Raw genomic sequence first — 22,711 nt, forward strand, 5'->3', positions numbered from 1 at the left:
CATCCTGTTAAAGTGACTCAACCATTTGAAAAATGGGGTTTAGACTTTGTAGGCCCAATTAGTCCAGCAGCTCGTAACACTCAATCTTGATATATTATTGTTGCCACTGACTATGTGACAAAGTGGGTGGAAGCTAGGGCAACACACAAGGCTGACGCAAGGTCAGCTGCCAAGTTTCTCTTTGAGAATGTTATTACAAGATTTGGTTGTCCCTTTGAAATTGTGAGTGACAATGGTACTCATTTTATAAATGGAGTGATAAAGGAACTCACAACAAGCTTCATGACAGCTCACCATAAGTCTACACCGTATTACCCACAAGAAAATGGCCAATCTGAGAGCACTAACAAGACCTTAATTTCTATCTTGACCAAAATAGTGGAGCTCATCGCACAGATTGCAACTTATCTTACTTCTTACAAAGTGGCTATTAATTGTACACCATTCAAAATGGTATATGGCCAAGAAGCAGTTATGCCATGAGAGTTTGTAATTCCTAGTCTACAGATAGCTTCACAAGAAGGTTGGGTTGGTAACCCTTTAGTTGAGCATTTATATATCCTTAAGAGGTTAGACAAAGAAAGGCAATTGGTTGTGCAAAATGCACTTGTGAAGAAAGATAGAAGGAAGAAATGGTATGACCGTCATTTAAAGACCAAAGATATCAAGTTTGGGGATAAAGTTCTTATGTATGGAGTGCGAAACGAGAGGAAAAAGTTGAAATATGCGGGAAAATGACCATATAGAGTATGCAAAATCACCCCACAGGGTACCATTCGTGTGGAAACTCTTGATGGAGTTGAAACCATTGGATGCATCAATGGGAGAAAATTTAAAAGATATTATGATCCTTTAAGCCAAGAGGAGCTACTTGCCATTCATCAGAAAAAGGTAGCCAAGGCACAAGCAGAATTGAAAGGAATACAAGCTCAAGTTGAGGCTAAGGAGCGACAACAACATATAAGACGCCAACGAGAGGCCAACCTTGGGGTTACACATGCATTTCACGTTGAAATAGAGGATGATTGGTTGGACTCTGATGATGAGCGCTATTGCAGAGTGTGCAAGAGAAGGAAGCATGCAAGAGAAGGGGGAAGAGAATTGGGGAAGAAGAAGTTGCACAGGGAGTTGGGTTAGTGGAGAGGAAAGTGAGAGAGTGAAGTCAACTCTCTCACTTTCTCTCCCTATATTCATTAGGAAGAGAATGTGAGTAAGGGTGGTTTCCCACGGCCACCTGGCCTACACCCCAACAACCTCCCACTTGAAGGTCATGGTGGCCAATAGTGGCATCAGTATAGTTAGTCTATACAAAGTTGATGAAGCATCGCCTAGGATTCATCCTACACCCATAAGTTCTATGCAATGTGTAAATTTCTCCGCGGCTAGGCTCTCATGAGAGCATCTGTGGGGTTGTCATCAGTGTGAACCTTGACAAGCTCGATGTGCTTGCCAACCAATGCATCTCATATGACATGGTATCTAACCTCTATGTAATTCGACTTTGAGTGAAACACCGGATTATTTGCCAAAGCAATGGCAGTCTGACTATCACAATGCAGTATTGGAACCTCGTGAATGCCCAAATCTCCCACTAGACGAGCCGACCATATGGCTTCCTTGCTTGAGTCAGACATAGCAACATATTCTGCCTCAGTGGTAGATGAAGACCTGTAGTCTTGGAGACACGATCTCCAAGAGATAGCTACTCCAACAAACATGAACACATAGCCAAATGTGGATCTTCTACGATCCACACAACTCCCACAATCTGTAACCTAGATTAGATGCATCGCTGTTTTTGAAGTGTAAACACTTGCTAGCTTTACCCTTCAAGTATCTGAGGATTTTCTTCACTACTTCGCAATGCTTCTTGCCAAGGTTTTCCATGTACCTACTAACCACTCCCACTGCATGTGCAATGTCTTGTCTTGTGGCTACCATAGCGTACATCAAACTGCCAGTTGTTGAAGAATATGGCACTTTTGCCATTTCGTCTTTCTCAGCCACTGTCTTGGGAGAATCTTCCTTGCTAAGTTTGGAGTATGCTTGCATTGGGGTACTCAGTGACTTCCCCCCCCCTGCATACTAAAACGTTGCGACTTTGTGGATGTACTTTTCTTGAGATAATTCAAGAATTCCACGTTGCCTGTCTCTCTTGATTTGCTTACCAAGAAAGTGATTGGAATTTCCCAAATCCTTCATGAAAAACTGAGTGCTTAATATCTTTTTCAACTGATTGATCTCATCAATTGATTTGCCTACGATAAGCATATCATCTACATACAAGATCAAGATAATTAAAGAACCATCGTTCAACATTTTTGTGTATAAGCAGTGATCCTCTTGACTTCTTATGTAACCCTGAGACTGCATGAATTTTTCAATTTTTTTATACCAATGCCTTGAACCTTGCTTGAGGCCATAGAGTGCCTTTTTAAGTTTACAAACCAATTCTGCCCTCATTGGCTTTTGGGTTTCACATACGAAGCCCTCTGGTTGTTTCATGTAGACACCTTCATCTAGATCCCCGTGAAGAAAAGTTGTGTTCACGTCCATTTGGACAAGTTCCATGTCCTGGATAGCAACCAAGCCAAGCACAGTGCAAAGTGTAGTTATCTTGACTACAGGAGAGAAAATCTCATCAAAATCCACACCTTTTTGTTGCTTGAAACGCTTGGCAACTAGACAAGCCTTCTTGTATCTAGGCTCAAGATCTTTCGCTGTATACTTCTTCTTGTATACCCATTTGCAAGGTAATGCATTTTTGCTTTTTGGTAAATCAACCAAATCCCATGTCTCATTAGCCACACTCGAATTGTATTCTGATTGCCTGCTTCCACTCAACGTTATCGTCCATTTGTATAGCTTCTTTGTAGCAGGTTGACTCTCCATTATCAATGACCAAAATATGGCGTATACCCGGCTCAAACCGTTTGGGGACACGTGATACTCTTATAGAGCATCTCAGTGCCTAACTGCTTGACTCTGCTCTCTACTGAGCGATAGTAGTATCTTGCACTTGAGGATTAGGTACAACACTACTAAACCAAATTGGTTCAGAGGATACATCCTCCAAATGAACGCGTATGTACTCAACTTCTTTAATGGGCTTCTTGTGCATTTTTGATTCATTGAAAATCACGTGTGAGCTATGAATAACTTTGTTGGATTCTAGGTGCCAGAGACGATAGCTCATCTCTCCATTTGCACCATAGCCAATAAAAATGCATTTGTGTGACCTAGGATCTAACTTGCGATGAAGTTCTTTGGGCACATATGCATATGCCTCACATCTAAATACACGTAAATTCTCATAGCTTGGCATTTTCCCAGTTCATAATTCCTCTGGAATTTTGGAATTCAAAGGAGAATTAGGTGACCTATTGATGATGTGCACTCCTGTCAGATTAGCTTCCCCCCCAAAATCTGGAGTAAGCTTCGCCATAGACATCATAGAGATAGCTCGCTCTTGAACCGTATGATTCATTCTTTTAGCTATCCCATTTTGTGCAGGTGTGTATGGAGCAGTAAACTGCTGACGAATGCCTCTTCGATTGCAAAAAGATCCTTGAACTCTGTGTAAATGTATTCTCCACCATTGTCCGTGTGAAAAGCTTTGAGCTTTTTTCCTGATTGGTTCTCAACCATGGCGAGGAATTTTTGGAATGTTGAAAAGACCTCTTCCTTACACTTAAGGAGATAAACCCACACCTTTTTGGTAGAATCATCTATGAACGTGAGAAATTAGTTTGCCCCCCCCTAGAGTTTTATGTGGCATAGGACCACACAAATCACTGCGCACTAAGTGTAGGGGTTTGCCTAGTTTCTTGTTCAATGGCGAAGATGTCAACCTAGTCTGTTTGCCGTATAGACAATGCTCACACAATGGAAAGTCCGTGTAATCTAACACATGTAAGTAGCCAAAATGCTGAAGTGTTTTCATTCCCTTTTGGCTAATATGCCCTAGCCTGCTATGCCACAACTCAGTACAGCTCGGTAACATAGATAGAGTGTTCATCAACACTCAAAATAAACATAGAGTACAATAATTTGTTTTTACGACCTTTCATCATGACAAGGTTGTTCTTACATATTAGCCAAGAATGATTACCAAAAACTGTAGTGTAGCCAAGATCATCTAATTGCCCTATAGAAAGCAAGCTTTTTGTAAGCTTGGGCACATGTCTGACATTTTGCAACACAAAAGTAGTGCCATTATGCATCTGAAGTTTCACATCACCAATGCCAATAATGTCAAGCTCATAGGAATCACCAAGCTTGACTATGCCATGCATGGATGCAATGCGGTGTGACATGAAAACTTGCACCAGAATCAAGAATCCAATTTTGTGCATAACCCTCATCTTGAGCAACCAAAGCATATAGAGTGAGATCTAAAGTGAAAATGAGAACATCTGAGGGATCTACTGTCACCTCTGCATGAATCTCTATCGGCATAATGATCATCTCATTGGAGCAGAAGCATCCTCTACTGTAGTGGTAGGTATGGGAGACTCAACCACATTGAACTCCTCAATCTTTATCGTACTTTTGCCTTTGCCAAAATTATTCTTTTGCATGTTTTTTTGATCTCTTAGGAAACTACGACAATCCTTTTTGTAATGGTCCTTCTTATGGCAATAGTAACACTCGACATTTCTGGCACTGCGGTCTCTACTTTAGTTTCTGTGTCTGCTAGGACTACGAGGATTTCGCTCTCTACTTTTGCTTTTGTATTTGTTTCTGTCACGACCTTTTGCCTTTAGTAAATTGCCAGCCATATATACATCTCCATGACTAGCACCGTCGAGAGATTTACATCGAATATCTTCAGTGAGCGATGCATCTGTGACAGCATTGAACACTAACTTGCCATTCGGAGCCGAATTGCTAATGGTTATGCAAAAGATGTCCCATGAACTGGGTAGAGAGCATAGCAAGAATATAGACTTGAGTTTGTCGTCAAACTCCTTAAAGCCTTGAGAAATCATTTGTTTGAACAAAGCGTTGAACTCATTTAAGTGACCAGAGAGAAAAACTTTTTTTGATGTACTTTTACTCTCCCATGCTGAACATAAGCTATCTCAAAGTTCCTTGGTTGGTGTCTTCCCTATGATAGTGAAGAACACTGACTCGGCTAGATGTAGACATATCATAGCCATGGCTCTCGCATCCAAAAGCTTCCATTGAGCTTGTGTCTAGTCATCATCCTCTGCACGCTCCTTCAACGATTCTGATAGGCCTTTGTTTGTCAAAACATCTTTCATGCGCTCTTTCCACATGGTGAAGTTGCTGCCATCAAACTTACGAATGAAATACTCCTCCTTTTCTGAAGAAGAAGCCATTGATGACAAGAGGGTTTTAGAGGTGCCAAACTATGGCGAGAAGCTACAAAAATTTGGGTAGAGTCTCCTTTGTATAAGGAGTTAAAACTCAACTCAAAATACGCATAAATGTGCCAACTGCACTAATTGGGCATCTACTGCACAAAACCACTTCTGTGTGACCGCTAACTCGACGTCAAAAGCACAAAAATCCATCCACATACATATCCTATGGCGAGGGTACCGTAAAGGGGAACTCCAGCTACCTGTATCACCGAAGGTGTCTCAACATTCGAGCACACCCCAGCTCAAAGAAAACCTCACTCTATTGACCCTCCAAAGGCTAATGCAGACACAAATGGACCAGCCACAATCTCAAAAAGGGTTCTTCCGATGCGAGTCTCAGAAACGATCGAGAAAAACTGCCAAAATAGCCAAAAAATGGCTCCACCACGTAGTACAGTGGACAGTGTCCGCAATTCAACGTATAAGAGTGAACCGCGCTCAAACAAGCACTAAGAACTGCTGCATGCAGTAAAAGTGATCCTTGCGGGGATATCTGCTCTCAAAAGAGCTCAGTAGCAATAGGTGTGCTCACAACAAAATGCATTTGTCAACGCAACTTTCCGCAGAGAATCTACTGTCGAAATGACTGCCAAATCGCCTGTGAAAGCGTTGTGTCTGGTAATCTGGAGAATCTATGTGTGAACAGGCTGAAAAACCCCCTTTAACCTTTGATCTACGTGTCGGTGTCGCTATGTACCGATTTCTGTCACCAGACAGAAATATGTTAGTCGAATAGCCCCCAACGGTGTCGTAGCCAAAAACCGTGCCGTACAGCGTGATCAGTGCGCTCGGTGCCGATGTCGGGTGTCATTCCTCTACTGTAGAGGTACCTCACCCATGCGTGTGGCAAGTAGAATTGTTGATCACACGAAAATGTCGTCTACGTGAAACCGATGTCGAATTGGATGTCGAAAATCCTCCTGTAATGGTAGTAATGGGAGCCGATGCTGAAAGATGGGAGTCGGTGTCGAAACGGCTCTAGTCGCCGATGTTGATGTCGTCTACCACCGCCGAACGAGAGTGGCTAGCCGAATAGCCGTAGATTGGTGTCAAAAATTGAACTCGGGGCGATGTCGGATGATGTCGGGGCTTCCTCGCCCGCACCTGCACACAACGATGTGTGTGCACGAGAGTGCATGCCAAAGAACACTCGGTCATCGTTGATTCTCTCTCTCTCTCTCTCTCTCTCTCTCTCTCTCTCTCTCTCTCTCTCTCTCTCTCTCTCTCTGCTCAAGAGTCGGGATCCAGGGGTTTGAAAGGAGCGGGGGCGGTCGGGGGTCGGGTTTGCTCATGTCAACAAGCTTATTGGCTGCGAATGGTTGATGTTTCTCTATCACACAAGTTCAAATTTGGGGTGGTGGCTAGGTGGGAGATGGGGTGCAAAGGAGAGAGTACGAGGGAGTTGTCGAGGTTCGGTTGGTGGGAAAAGCCCCTTGCACACAAGATGTGTTTGAAAAGGCTCACAAAAAATATATATTTTTCTTGGTCGATTTTTGGATCTTCACTGCAGCGCTCAGAGGTTGTGTGTGTGTGTGTGTGTGTGTGTGTGTGTGTGTGTGTGTGTGTGTGTGTGTGTGTGTCGACGACCTTGCTTACGGTGCCTGCTTCTCCATGTCAGCATGCACGTGTATTGTCACCACAGCGCTACCTTGTGTGTGTGGCGGATTTCCCCCCCTTTTGCTCGATTCTGCAACTCGCGGCTTTGCTCCTGCTGACTATGCTCCCAACAATCTCTGGTTACTTGATTGATTGCTCCCCTTGCACATGTCGATTTTTTGCAAGAGCTTGGGTGCTCTAGTTCGATTTGCTACCAGCTCTATCTCAAGCTGCCCGAATGCAATGCTCCAAATCCTCAAAAGATTTTGACTTTACTCCTTGCTTGGGCCCACAAGCATACACATGCTCTGCTTTGAATTCACTGCCAAGCCTCCGACCTCCTCAACCCGATTCTGCAGATGTCGAGTTGTTGCCCCTTTTGTGTGTCATGCTTGCATCATTTCCCGATTTGGCCATGCTTGCTCATGCGCTGCAATTGTAAGGCTGGATTCTGCTTCGGTTGCTTCAATGCCTTCCCGACTCGAGCCAAAGGCTGGCTGTGTGCACACACAAGCTCTCCTAATCTCGACTTCATGTGTTGTTCTCAACGACTCTCTACAAAGCTTTGCCGATTTGCTCAATTCTCAAGCTCAAACCTGCTGCCCGGTTCTTTGCCTCAATGCAAGTCCTTGCCCGATTGCAAGGATTTCATGCTATGCTCGATGCTCCAATTACTTGTAGAAATATTGAACTTGCTGCCAGAGCTCAAGCTCCATTTCCTTCAAGATCTCCTGCTTTGCTTGCCTTAGGCTCTCAAGCTTGGGGTTGGTGCACATGCGGTTAGCCGGGGAGGGAAAGCCGACAACCTGAAGCTCTGATACCAATTGATGAGCATTGTTGCGGAGTGTGCAAGAGAAGGAAGCATGCAAGAGAAGGGGGAAGAAGAAGCTGCACAGGGAGTTGGGTTAGTGGAGAGAGGGAGTTGGGTTAGTGGAGAGGAAAGTGAGAGAGTGGAGTCAACTCTCTCACTTTCTCTCTCTATATTCATTAAGAAAAAAATGTGAATAAGGGTGGTTTCCCATGGCCACTTGACCTACACCCCAACATTGACACGTCTCTAGGATACCCTATTGAGTTAAATAGAGCCTATGGGAAAGTGCTATATAACGTCTTATTGGACAGAGGGGCTAAATATAGTATGCTATCATATGGGGTGTGGTGTCAAGTAGGAAAGGCATCTCTATCTGAGAGTACTTTTCAAATCAAGGGTGTCCACAAGAAAAAAACTGCGGTTTTTGGAACCTAGCACACGTCTGTCATTTATGACAATGGGGTTGTAGCTCAAGACTTTTTGGTCATACACCTGCTGGAACTATGGAAGGCAATATAAACCTAGGACAGGTGTGGATGACAGCGACCAAATGCACTATTGATTCGGGGACTAGAAGTGTCACAACGCAGAAATCAACTCTTAGCCCTGCCACTCAAGCCATAGTCCCTGAGATATTACCTCCTGAGGAAACAAAATGCAAAACATTGCATGTCCAGGAGGTTGAACCATCTTTTCATTAAGAAAGTGAGTGTGTGTGTGTGTGTGCATATGCATCTCTCTCTCTCTCTCTCTCTCTCTCTCTCTCTCTCTCTCTCTCTCTCACACACACACACACACACATTTCTCTCCATTGACAAGTTAAATGTGTTCTAATAAGTGCTCAATTTACATCAAAAAATGTTGCCTTCTTGAACCATCGTAAAGTCTTCACCTTGTTTTTTTCAATTTCTTACAATGCTTCCAAGTGTTTTTTCAATCATTATTTTTTATGCTTTTGAATTCTGGTGTTTTTTTTTTGGCAAGCCTATTGTAATTTTAACAATTCGTTGTTACATTTATTTCCAAAAAAATCTAATATTATGTTGTGAAAGAAAATGCTTTAAAATGTAGTGTCACTTTCTTGTTTTCTCTCTCACAAAGCAATCTACTATTAAAAAATATTTATCAATAGCCTTTATGTAGGCCATAGTAAACTTTCACACTAATCTGGAAGGGGCCTGGGTGATCGGAAAAGGCATCTTCAATTCCTTTCGGGAAAATGACCAAAATACCTCTCTAATTTGAAGAAATTTCCAAAATACCCCTCAAATTTCAAAAATTCTCGAAATACCTTTGTATCTATTTTGGTTGGATTGTTCAAGATTTTCTAATCTTCATTCATTTTTGACAATTGAGATTCGTTTTGGAGTGCTCAACATGTAATTGTCACCAGTTACCATCGCAAAAAAGGCAATTATGTCTAAAAATAATGAAGAAATTCATCTGATCCAAAGCCTACATAACCAATTTAAATTGTAGTTTTAGCATCTTGTACAATAGACAATCACTCTCCTTGTGAAAAAAAAAATATTTTTGGAGAAATTTACTCTCACAACAACCAGGGGTATTTTAGGAATTTCCACAAATTAGAGGGGTATTTTCCGATTCCTTTTTCTTGTTTTTGTTGCAACAACCCTATTTAGAAGCTTCTACTATGTTGTTGCGCTACTGCCATAGCTCCCCGCGCTGTAGCGCCTCTGCAATCACTTGCCTGCGATGCACCCTTCGCGGCTTAGCAGGCCTGTGCCACCCCACAAAAGCTCTAGCTCCCTTTTTCAGACGCTTCAAGACATTGCTTTCAAACCTCCCTAGATTGCCATAACAAGCTACAGCCGCACCTCGTCCTCACTTGAAGGCTTAGCCGACAAGAGCCTTGCCATTGATTCTCCTACTTCACGCTATCCACAGTGCCCTCTTGCTTCGCAGTGCGCATCGACTGGCTCTGCAAACAATTATAATTAATTTTTCAGGCTTAGTTAATTTAATTATTTTAATTTAGAAAAAGAAAAGAAAAAGGGATGGGATGAAGTTACATGACTTCTTCCCACCCTCTCTTCTTCTCCGGGGTGTGTTGCGTGCCAATAAAAAGAGGAAAATGGTATATCCTTGTTATCACCCAAGTGTGGTAGATTGGTTATGCCATTTCCCTCTCGAATAACAAGTCTTGAGTTCAACTCCTCATCGGCTAGATCTTTAAGGTCTCTTGGGATAGTTTCCTACGACATTAAAACTCTCTTCTTCTTCTTCTTTTTCTCCCTCACTTCCCCCCCCCCCCCCCCGCCCACGAGGGGTCTATTTAAAGAGAGGGAAGGCTCCCCCTCCTCTTCTAGTTGACGTCGCAACTCTCTCTTTACTCTACAAGGGTAGAGTATGTGTCCCAAAAGATGAAGAATTACGACACCATATACTCTATTAGTGTCATGGTATGCCTAGTGTGGGACATCCAGGAGTAAACAAGACTTATAATCTAGTCATGAGGCAATTTCCTTGGTCTGGAAAATGAATAAGTGAAGTGCATGTGCGGAGTGAGTGTTTAAAAGAGCACATACAATAGAGAAGAAGAAGCATACACATAAGTGGACTCCTTGTCACAATAGTGACTAGGGTTTGAGAGTCCTTATTAGATAAGCTACAAAGAATGAATGGTGTCTTACCGCCCACTTACTCGAGACTGACACATTGGGCTTTACCACCCCAACAACCTCCCACTTAAAGAACAATATGCCTTTATGCAATGGGGTGGCTATATGTGTGTATGTATATACATACATAAATGCATGGTAGAAAATCCATCCACAGAATTCCTAAAAAGGTCCAACAAACTGCTATGAAGGAAGCCCTTTGGTAAGAAGATCTGTAGGATTCTCATTGGTATGAATCTTGACAAGTTGCATCTGCTTATCCTCCAACACCTCGCAAATGAAGTAATATTTCACATTCACATGCTTTGTCTTCACATGAAACACAAGGTTCTTTGCCAATTGTATAGCACTCTGGCTATCACAATGCAACAGCATCTCAACACTAATCCCCAGGTCTTCCACTAGACGAGTAAGCCATATAGCTTCCTTGCATGCTTCTAACGTTGCAACATACTCAGCCTTTGTGGAAGACAAGATTACACAATCTTGCAATCGAGATCGTTATAAAAGTGCACCTCCAGTGCATGTGAAAACATAGCCTGAAGTGGACCTTCTCTTGTCCATATCTCCTACATAATTAGCATTCGTGTAGCCAAAAAATCATAAGCTGTGTGCAAGGAGGTACTAAAAAATTTACACAAAGAAGTCACATTAGAAACTTGAAATTCCTATAAGAACATATTGGTGGGAAATGACCATCTGGCATTATAAATATAAGCTATGATCTCAAAAATAAACTATATCTAATTAGCTTAAGAAAATTTCCTTCTGAAATTTTAAGTTGATATTAGGTATTTGTGATCATATTGTCTTGTTATATATTTGAGGAATCACATACTTGATTATTAGCCATGTTTTGAAGATAAAAAAGTTTATTTTTTACTAATTTTAAAAGAGTTTCTTATATTTTATGATTCATTAAATTAGAATCCACTATTCAATGCAATATAAAAGGTCTAAGGTGATATTTATTAGTTTTTTAGAACCCTTATAAGTTATTTTACCAACTTGGACTTATGCTTGAATACTTTTTTTTTTAAATGTCTTTTGTGATATTATAAAAGTTCCAAGTTTTACTTGTTTTTTAAATTAATAAAAAGTAGAATTAATATCTTTATAGTTTAAAGCTTTATATTTTATCTTCATGTGATTCCTTAATATCAACATGTACTGTTGGGATTCTTTTTACGGATTGAGTCAAAATCAAAATTTTAACTTTTACGTGTCTTTTTTCAATTATAAAAACTAAAAATATGCATCCAAAGTTATCCATTATAAAGAAAAATTTTCCTTAATGTTGCCTCAATGATAATTTTCCTATCACATTCAAATCCTAACACAACCACATACAAAAACTTGCTCACAACTTAAATGCATAGCATTGTCAACATACTCATGGAAAATAGTCAGTATGCAAGACAATATAATTTCCTCACATGACATTTTTGTGTCCTAAAGGCAAACAAGTGTTAAGCACATGGATTGGTGGGGTATATTAAATCCCACACCAAGGAAGAAAATATAATTTCCTCACATGACATTTTTGTGTCCTAAAACCAAACTAGTGTTAAGCACATGGATTGGTGGGTATATTATAAATCCCACACCAAGCCTTGGACACCCTCTAGGAAGGACAACCACTACTCCCCTAATGTCTTTGTTTCATTGAATGTCTCAATGATTGCCAAGAGCATGCGGCATATTTTGTATGTCATTTGGCAAGTGAGATATGTGCTTCTTTCACATAGCTTCCTTATTGAGTTGAGCGCACGATGCATAACATGTGAAAATGGTTCTCATTTTCACCTTGGATGGTATTGCCTCCATGTGTGTCAATGATACGATGTGCATATTGTAATATGCTTCTTAATGTGTGAATTTATGCTTCATAGATGTTGTTACCATACTCGGAATTTCATGTATTGGATGTGGCCATGATGGTGTGTTATGGCTTTAATACATACCTTTTTCATTTTTGGAATGTTCATACATCAAGTGAAACATGGCAAAATGACCTTCACGCTAAAAAATTTGACACATGCATGTGTTGCCTATGTATGGAAAAGGGCGTGCAAAGCCATAAATAATCGTTTTTGTGGACTATGGAAAGTGGGTGGATGCATGGTCATATGCACATGGAGGTATGGCAATTGTGTGGATGCAATGTAGCCATTTCCCCCGCTCATATAGGCATTTCTACTCAAACTATGTCACTTTGTGGGCATCAAAATAGCTAAAAATAGTACGCACAGTAACCACCAAGCTGGTAATTTCTATACCAAACAGGGGGAGAAATCTCAAGTTTTTCAATGTGTGATGTGAGTAAGCAAGGGATGTGCTTGCTTGACTTGCACATGAGGAATTCTGGTCATTTGATGAAGGAAGAAGATAGGGCTTGTAAGAGTACTAGTGCAATCCCACCTTGTGTTTTACACTGCTTTGAGTATATAAGGGAGAGAATTAGGGTTTTCCATCTTCAATTTTGTGTGGTCCAATTATTAAGAGTTGATGGATTTCTTGAGTATGGATTAACGGAGCTTTGTCCATCATTGAAGCTAGGGTTTAGAAGGGAACAAGCCACTATTATCTACATATAGTCTAGGGTCTAGCATAGAGAAAGGGGTGAACCTATGCGTAGATTGGGTTGGTTTTGTGGTTCTTTTCAAATGATTAAATATGGTTGGTCTTGAGGAGTTTTTTATTGGCTCTTGAGCTTTCATTCTTTCACAGGTGGTGAGGTATCTGTCACAGCCAGAGGCCCGACAACTTCCTAGTAGTATTGCAAACTTCTCAACGTACTTTTTGGTTCAATTGATGCAAAGTAAGTTGGGGTGAGAGTTTAGAAGCTTCAACAAAATTCAAAAGTCCAGGGTAATCAACAAGAGAAATAGGGTATTCATTTTGATGCCAATACAATGCACATGTTGTAAGCATCTGCTATGTACATGCAACAAGCCATCAAAAGGAGAGAGGTGTCTACTACAAAGGCCCTTCATTCAATGGCGGATAAGTTGGACTAATTGGATGGAAGGGATGCTACAAAATACCTGCATGAGTATGTGAAGGAAATGGAATTGAATCGATCCCATGAGGCGACCGAGATGTGCGGCCAAGATGATTACAAGTTTTGAGCTTATTGTCATCCCTCAAGATTAGAGACCATGTGCAAGAAATTAGAATGAGCACAATGGAAATTGGGAAGGATTCAAAGTGGCATTGAAAGAGGATTACTTTAGATTAGATTTTGAAAGGGTAACAAAGAGGGCATTCTTGGAGTGGGTAGCAAAGCTAAAATACGGGTTCTTTGCCACAAAGCTACTCAGGGAATTTGAATGAAGATATGCCCAATTATAAAGAACTGAGAAAAGCTACTTTGGATGTACAAAAGATATTATTACAAGCTATTGGTAAAAATCTTCAAGAGAAGTTAGAACACCGACAATGCACATGGTCTATAGATGGAGTCGAGAGAAGTTGAGGATGCGCTTTCTTTGCTAGCCAAGCAACAAACCAGGAAGAGACAAGATGGTGGTAAGTACTGCTACTCCTACCTCTACCACTCCTATAAATATGGTAAAGCCTTCTACTATGTTTCCAAAGGGTGATGAGTCCATGTTAGATGAACTTGGGAAGGGGATGTGAGAATTGAAGTTGAAGCTAACATGGTTAGAAGAGAAGGGGCAACCATCAGGGCCACTAATAGGACAAAGACCTCAAAGTAGGAAATGGTTTACACATAGATATATTTGGTGTGATAGCATAGATCATGTACATAGAGATTCTGAAAACTTTCAAGAAGATTTGAAGAGGGATCTTGTTTTCTTCAAGGATGGCATTTCCATTTTAGGGAGACAACTATGGCTCTTGGAACAAACTTTGGAAAGGGAGGAATGAGGAAGTTAGTAGAGGATATAGCTATCAACCATGCCATATCATAGTTGAAGCATCTACTTTATGGGCGAGGGTTGAGCCAAGGAAGGATCAAATTTTGTTAAAGATTCTGATGAGATGAGGTTGGTGAGTTGTGTGGCTGTATGAAATGGCATTGGTAGTGAAGGTAAAGGTCACTTATGAATGTTACATGAAGCTAAAGATTGTATTTTCTTGGAAACAAGATGGGACGATCCCATGGACTCCTTGTCAGTGCATGCATACATTGCTAAGTGCATAAATAATGAGGTTCTTATAGAAGAGAAGGGTAGACTTGAGAATGGAGATGAAGGACCATCAAAAGGGTTACTGGGAGTGGCAAAAGAAAGGATATAATGCCTCCTTGAGAGCCTACACCACAAGAGCATCCTCCACCTAAGGTGCCTATGGAAGAAACATCTCCAAGCAAGAAGCGGTGGGAGCCTACAAAAGGTTGACCAAAGAGCCCTTCTTACAAGCTACAATCAAACATTGAAGCTACCACATATCTAAAAAAGGTTTTGGAGTGGATTCTCAATAGTAATGTGGAATTTCATTTGGGTGGTTCTTGGGATTGCCAAGTGTAAGTTTCATAAGGAGATAATTGACATCATCAAGAGGAAGAGACAAGCATAAGGAATACAAGTTCTTGACAAACAGGGTGATGGACATGTGGTAGGATGCTACTAATCTAGGACAACAAAGCATGTTCAATTTATAGATGATGGTGATGATGATAAAGTCATCTATCCAATCCACTACTCAAGAAGTCATTGGGCAAGAGCTACAACCAAAACTTGCGTCAAGTGAAAGAGTGTTGTTCATGGATGCATGTGTGCATGGTGTGGTGTGGGAGAGGGAAAGAGAAGACAGTGTTGTGTGGGTGGAGAGAAAACCTCCATAATGAGGAGCCCCTTATTATTTTGATATATGAAGAATAAGGTAAGTATAAGTACACATCGTGGGCGATCGGAAACTGTATGTCCGGCCCCAGGAAAAGGCACAGCGCTTTTACCCTAACAACGTCTCACTTAAAGGTGATTGCCTCAATAAGTGAGTGCTACTAGCTAAACTACTAGTATGTACAAAGAAATTGGTGAGAGACTCTCACAACCTATGCCCACTGACTCGCTCAATCGATCTACATGTAGCCATATTGATAGGCGAGCGTGTGTATCCATGCTAGAGCTTGCATGTAAATCCCATAGACAAGTATGTATGGTCTCCAAAGCTCCACGATGCATCATTCTATTGTTAGTCATTGTATGACTGACAATCCCTTCTGCAAATGCTTCCACTTTAGCTGCTAGGTCGGGACGCTTCCACTATAGCTGCTAGGTCTCACACGAAAGCTGAGACACACTAAAGCTGACAAAATCTACGAAAATTTGGCTCTAATACTAGTTGAAAGAGTGTTGTGTACGGATGCATGTGTGTGCAGTGCGGTGTGGGAGAGCAAGAGGAGAAGAGTGCATGGGTGTGTGGGTGGATCAACCTCAAGTGATGAGAGGAGCCCCTTATTCTTTGGTATATGAAGAATAAGGTATATACACATAGTGGGTGGCTGAACACTGGATGTGTAACACCCCAAGCAAAGGTGCAGCACCTTCACCCCAACATCAAGGTGGGTGATATTGAAGATCCATATGTTACCTCTTGATAGATCATAGCTCAAAGGTTAACCTTATGTCAAAGAGTCTATACAACAAAAAAAAAGTGGCCCATTGACATGGATAATGGATGGATGATTAAAGCAGTAAACAATTCATCGAGCGACCTATATATGGTGCTTGTTCAAGTGTAAAGGTGACTATAGAGGATGTGAAGAATGAGCAAAACTTATTTGTGCAAGAGAAGTCTACTATCCTCTTATTCTTGGGCAGCCATATATCACATCCATTTGTTCAGGAAAAAGCAGTCATGAGGAAACCCCACATGAGATGGCCTAGAATGCCTAGAAAAACCATGGTCGACTTTTGGAAAATTGACCGATTACTTTTTATCATTTGCAAGTTAGTCTCATGTAATCGGGACCAAAGAGCTTCTAGCTTGTAACAAATAGAGCCAAATTAACAAGATCGGCTCAAAAATCGCTAAGGTAGTTTTCCCAGAGCAAAGTATATAAGAGAAAAAAGCTTATTTTTTAAGGACTTTTGATTTAGACTTGATTTCGAGAGTTTAGAAGAAAAAAGAGAGCAATCCAACTTCTGGCACTCATATCTTGAGCAATTTTCTTGCAAATCTAATTGAATGAATACGTTCCCTCACCTTTTCTACACTTTGAGTATAGATTTGTGTCATTTACATGTTAGATATGTGCGTGATTAGTGTACTTAGATCTCTTGATTAAGTGAAAATCGTGTCATAAGTGAGTCTATTGCATGTTATGAGTATTAGGAATGCCCATTTGTCGCATGATCTAAGTAGTGTCGACTTTCAACCCAAAAAAAATTGATCACGACCACTTTTACGCGACCACTTTCAGTGCCGCTCGGTGGGGCTTTCTTGGATGGGTCGTGTTCCCCATGCCCCAAGGTCGTATCCTCTTGATTCATGTGGCTAGATTTGATATTTTTATACACGTCACTTTGTCTACTCTCACATGGTTTGATGAGTGTTCCTTTCATCTCTCTTCACATTAGGTTAGCCTTGCATGACAGCGCCTTGTGACTAAGGGATACCTTTTGACACCTGCATACCTATTTCCATGCCTCAAGCCGGGTCAGGTACGTCTTGATAGACATATTTATGCTTTGAGTTCTCACTATCCTACAATAAGGTGGTGTGAGCTCGTAAAACATTGGCGCCATTGCCGGGGACAAGCCTAGGCTGGTGCTTGAGTAGCGTTTATCCTAGAGTCATATTTGGGTTTCATCCTAGAGTAGTTAGTTCAAGTTAGCTTAGGGAGAGGTAGCCAACGAGTGGATAACTTACAAAGGACCTTGCATATGTTTGTTTGCATGTTTTGGCTTAGAGCTTGAGATTTGTGAGCTTCGTGATAGAATGCTTATGTCCTTGATGATGTGTCTATTTTAGGATTTACATGAATGCATGTTTGTGCATATGTTTTTGTGCATGTTTTCTGTATGTTTTTCTCATTCATTATTTTTTCAAGCTCATAGGATTAGGAGTAAGTAAGACTTGCATCTATAGCTTGAGTTTGTGCATCCTCATTGGCATTTGAAGTGCATCTTAGCACTCATTTGTATCTAAATGTGAAACTTTGGAGTGATTTGCACTTGAGAGCATCAAAGTCCATGTGTGCTTGCATACAAGCACAATCATCCCTATACCTTGAAATTGCATATGAACATTTGTGGAATCATTTGCATGAGCAAAAAACATCTCATAACTCTCCTTTTGCCTCCTCATTTTTGGAGGTTTTTGTATATTTGGGTCCTACAAGAGATTGCTTGTTATCTAGACCATGAACTTTGAAAAAAAATGTAGGATGAAAATGGTTGCAACCATTTTCAAACTGATAGTTTGAGGCCAAGAGAGTACGTACATATGCTCTAGACACCGTTGGGGTCCCGTATATTACATATCGTCCCTTTTGGACATACCAAATTGCATATTTAGACTTGTAAGACCCTCAAGAGTGCATAAAAATTGACGAGGACCAATTTTAGCGTCATACAAAAATGGTCAAGCGACCAAATAGCACCAAATGTGAGATTTGTCTAGCCAGGGTCAAAGAGGTTGCCTTGACCATCCCAAAAGTGCCTCTACATTTCAAATTGGACTTTGTTTGGTAAGGAAACGCAAGAGATTTATGCCTAAAAAATTGCCAAACTCCACTTTTGATTGACCAACACTTGTCAAAACCACGCCAAACTTGATCATTCAAACCATCTAGTGCATAGCTAGGAGTGTAAACTCATTAAAAACTTGCTCTGGACCACTTTTTTTCAAATTGCCCAAGAAATTGAAGTTTGAATAGACAAATCCAAGGCTTATGCTCAAAAGAGCCTATATCAAATTTCAAATTTTGATTTGATCAAGTATAGCCCATTCAACAAGAAAAAAAATTTCACGTAGATAGACAACTGCAAATTTTTGCATTTGAAAAAGTGGGAGCAATTCCCTTAGTTACATGTGTGTGCATACATGCTAGGAGTTTTCAAGACCAATGGGAGCATACCAATCAAATGCGAGCTCCAAGTAAGCATCTAAACTCCACGTTCATCACTTTCTATGTATCTAAGATCTATAATCTTTTACAAGTCAGGAGAGATGAGTGGAAGAGAGACCAAAAGTAGGGTGTCAATTGAGGAGAGAATCCACCAATTTGGTGGACTAGAACCCATCCTTGAGACGGTAGAAAACTCTTCTGTCACTGCATCAAAATTGGATTCTCAACAGCACTAATCCTTTCATTGGGCCAGTTTTGTAGAAGCTAGCCCAAGTGGTGAATCTCTCCAAAGAGGATCGCGGGCATTCAAGCTCACCATGACATATCTCTATAACAATGCCCATGGTGCCAACCTATCTGAGAAGATTTGCTAGATAGGATTCGTGTCAAGATAGAGGACACAACAAAATCTATGAAGATCCTCTAGATAGGATTTGTGTCAAGATAGAGGACATACCAATCGAATTCCAAGCTTTCAAACCAAAAGTTAATCACCAAGGAGATCAGTATATAGGTAGGGACAGGGATATGTATTTAGTCACCAACAAACCTAACGAGGTAGAAAACTTGGAAATGCTAGTCTCCAAAAGACCTACAATAGAGGATACACCAAGACCACCTTAGGCAATGGAAGCTCCTACCCCTATTAAATCAGTAGACCAAGTATGTGAATTTTATACTTGTGAGATGAAACATGACTGATGATACCTCTATAGGACTCTACTATATGGATGATGCGAAAGCACAAGTAAGAGTTTTCTATAGATCATATCCATCCATGAGTTCTCTATCTAAAACAAAGCTTTTTTAGGTGGTATGCCGACTACTAATATGATGTTTCAAGGTATACACAGACAAAACTTTGAGGCCATACCAAAGAGCAAAGCCCAAGGATATACCTATCAAGATTCCCAGTGATATGAAAGGACTACCGACAATAGGAAAACCATGAGTAGCTTCACAAGCTTCACAAGCTTTGCAAAAGGAATGGAACAAACCTAGACAAAACGTTTAGAGGTGTAGAACACAGAGGAGCGGTACAATCCAACCCTCATATAGTCCAAACAAATGGAGCTCAAATTGCAAGGGTCTCACAAACCCTTCCAAATGTAGCACCTAGAGGAAACACATTCTAGTAACTTGGAATAAATGAATGGAATGGGGGTTATCAGACCTTTCAAGGGCACCTCAACCACCAAAACTTTGAGGCCATACTAGAGAATGAAGCCCAAAGATATACCTATCGAGGTATCCCAGTGACGAAAGGATTGTTGGCCATATGAAAACCACGAGTAACTATGCAAGCTTCATAAGATTTGCAAGGAATGGCAACAAACCTAGACAAAAGTTTTAGAGGTGTGGAACACAAAGGAGCGGTACTATCCAACCCTCGTATAGTCCAAACAAGTGGAGATCAAAGTGCAAGGGTCTCAGAAATCCTTCCAAATGTAGCAACCAGAGGAAACACATTCCAACAACCTAGAATAAGCGAATTGAATGTTGGTTATCAGACCTTTCAAGGGCCACCCCAACCACCACCATCTTTTGTGCAAAACATGACTCAACTTGCAATAGGATATCTTCTACCATATGTGCAATACCCAGTTCCAAATATGCATAAAGTGGTTAGACCATCTCAAATGCAAAAATGGGTCAAGAAAACTTTCAGTAGGAGTGATGATACCTACAACCATGTTGCCATCTACATGCAAGTGATTAGAGCAGAAGAATTCATGGACTTCTTAATCCAATTCGAAGATTTGGACTAACTATGGAAGGAAAGGCCTTAACTTGGTTCAAAATTTTACATTAGGGAAGGTTCCTAAACAAGGACCTCACAAATAAATTCATTGAAGAATTCTCGAAATGAGGTATCAAACACCAATGTGGCCTTGATCCATGGTGGTGCAACAAGGGTAGTCTTGGGACAAGTGTCCCCCTTTCCCCTTTGAGAGAGAGGACATGATAAATGCAAACAAGATTAATTAAATCTCCTAAATTATCATTGGACCCCTTGGGTGGCCAACCAATAGGCTTAAGGCACACCATGAGGGCAACATGAGGAGGAACTTGACAAGTGTCCCCTTTGCTTTCTTGTACCAAGTAGACCTTGTGTGAGTGTGTGGGTGTTCTCTCTCATCCCCCCTCATGTAGGTTTCACCTCTCCTTGTAGGGATTAGATATTTGACTTTTGACAGCTCAAGCCCCTCAAGCCTAGGCCCAATTACCACCACAAGCTTGGCCCTTAAGCACTTCAAGCTTGGGCTGGGTTCTCACCTCAAGTACATCCCTAGCATGTCAAGCACCTCAAGCATCTTAAGCACCTCAAGCACCTTAGTCATCAAGCATGACAAGCACCTCAAGAACCTTAAGCTTGGGCCGGGTTCCCACCTCAAGCACAACCCTAGCTTACCTCCTAAGGTCAAAGGACTTTTACACTCATTATTGGAGGTCTTCAATGAAGCTAACCCTAAGGTCTTATGTTCCATTGGTTAGCCTTGCTCTTTGATAGACCATCTCTCATTTGGGCCCCGTTACCATTGGCCCCGTGTTGAGATAGATCTATAAGCACATGTCTATATCTTAACCGTTGTTCCCGTTTATTCTCCCACAATAAGTGATCAGTTTAATATGAGAAAATCATTAGGGTTGACTAGATATTAGATTTTATGACAATGCCATCACTTTGTAATAGTGTGCTAATCTAAAGTTTTTGATTTGTCACTAATCTACTTTGCATCGTATCTCTCTCTACTCTCCTTGCTACTAGATCCTTATTGTATGCACATTTCTTTCAAGCTCATGCATATCATGGTTGAGCAAGAAGCAACCTTCTGTGGCCACTTTCAGTTCTGAGACTGAGTATAGGGCAATCTTCACAGCTATGGTTGAGTGTGTATGGGTCAGTTGTCTTATGGTTGATTTGGGTGTTGGACAGGATACTGCCAACACTATCTACATTGCAGTCAGAGCGCATTGGCAATTGTGAGAAACCAAGTTTTTCATGCTTGTACAAAGCACATTGAGGTGCATTACCACTATGTCAGAGAGAGGCTCTCAGCAGGAGAGATCAGCTTGGCTTATGTGCCAACACAAGTCAACCTTGCAGATCTTTTCACAAAGGCATTGTGTTGGCTTATGTGCCAACACAAGACAACCTTGCAGATCTTTTCACCAAGGCATTGTCTCCTGAGAAGCTCGAAGCTTTCCGCAAAGCTTTGGGCTTACTCCCCTTTGTGGATTGATCACGTCCTTAGGGCATGGAACTTCTCTATACTCTAGCTGCTAGCTCTCGTTCACCGTATCACTCCCAGGGGGGATTTGGTTACCATATACATGTGGTAGTGATGTGTGTGAACACACTTAGGACCGTCGAAGCATTTTTTTCCTCACTAGGAGGTTTTTTCCCCCGTGCATTGTATATACGCCCATCACTCTAGGGCTATCTTATCTTTCCATTGCACACTAAGTAATACACTCTTTGTTGTGTGCCTTGAGCTTCCTTCGTCTTCTCCAAGCTTTGTGTGTTTTTCTGCAACCCTAATACCAACATGTCACACTATGCAATGGAGAGAGAGAGAGAGAGAGAGAGAGAGAGAGAGAGAGAGAGAGTCCTATGCTTGAATAAGAGCCCCCCCCCCCCATCTTACGCATCATGAATCCGTAGAGCGTAAAAATAGCAGACCATATTACCACCTACATTAGAAGGTGAAGGGGGTGGCCCCATAGACCCGCTAACAACATTTTTGGAGGCCCTCATATTGAATAGTGGCAACCCATATAGTCTTTTGGATGAGCTGTTGAGCAGACATTGGGAGGATGCCTTGCTTTTTCGATTTGGGGGAGGGTGGGGGGTCTTTCAAGCACCCCTACATTTGAGAAGCACCTCTTAATTGGAACGTGAAGGTTTCGTTCAATTATGTTTGCTTTTTTCTACTAAATACGTGAGCTTCACTACATGTAATAGGTTGCCTTCTATCGCGAATTCGACTATGGGTATTTTGCATCAAAATGTAAGGGTGCTGTTGAAGGACCCTCCAATTTGGAAGGCATATGGGGAAGCGCTAAGAGCCCACCCCCATAGGCCCGTAGTAGGAGAAGGGCCATAGAAGAGAAGAGGGCCCTTGCGTTGTGCAGGTGTAGGCCCATAATTAAAATATTGAGATTCATGTTTGCATGGCTCGGTCAGCTCGTCACCTATTCTTGCTCAGTTGTCTTGTAACTGTTT

Source organism: Adiantum capillus-veneris, chromosome 11 (assembly GCF_014529385.1).
Source record: "Adiantum capillus-veneris isolate H3 chromosome 11, ASM1452938v2, whole genome shotgun sequence".
NCBI lineage: Eukaryota > Viridiplantae > Streptophyta > Polypodiopsida > Polypodiales > Pteridaceae > Adiantum > Adiantum capillus-veneris.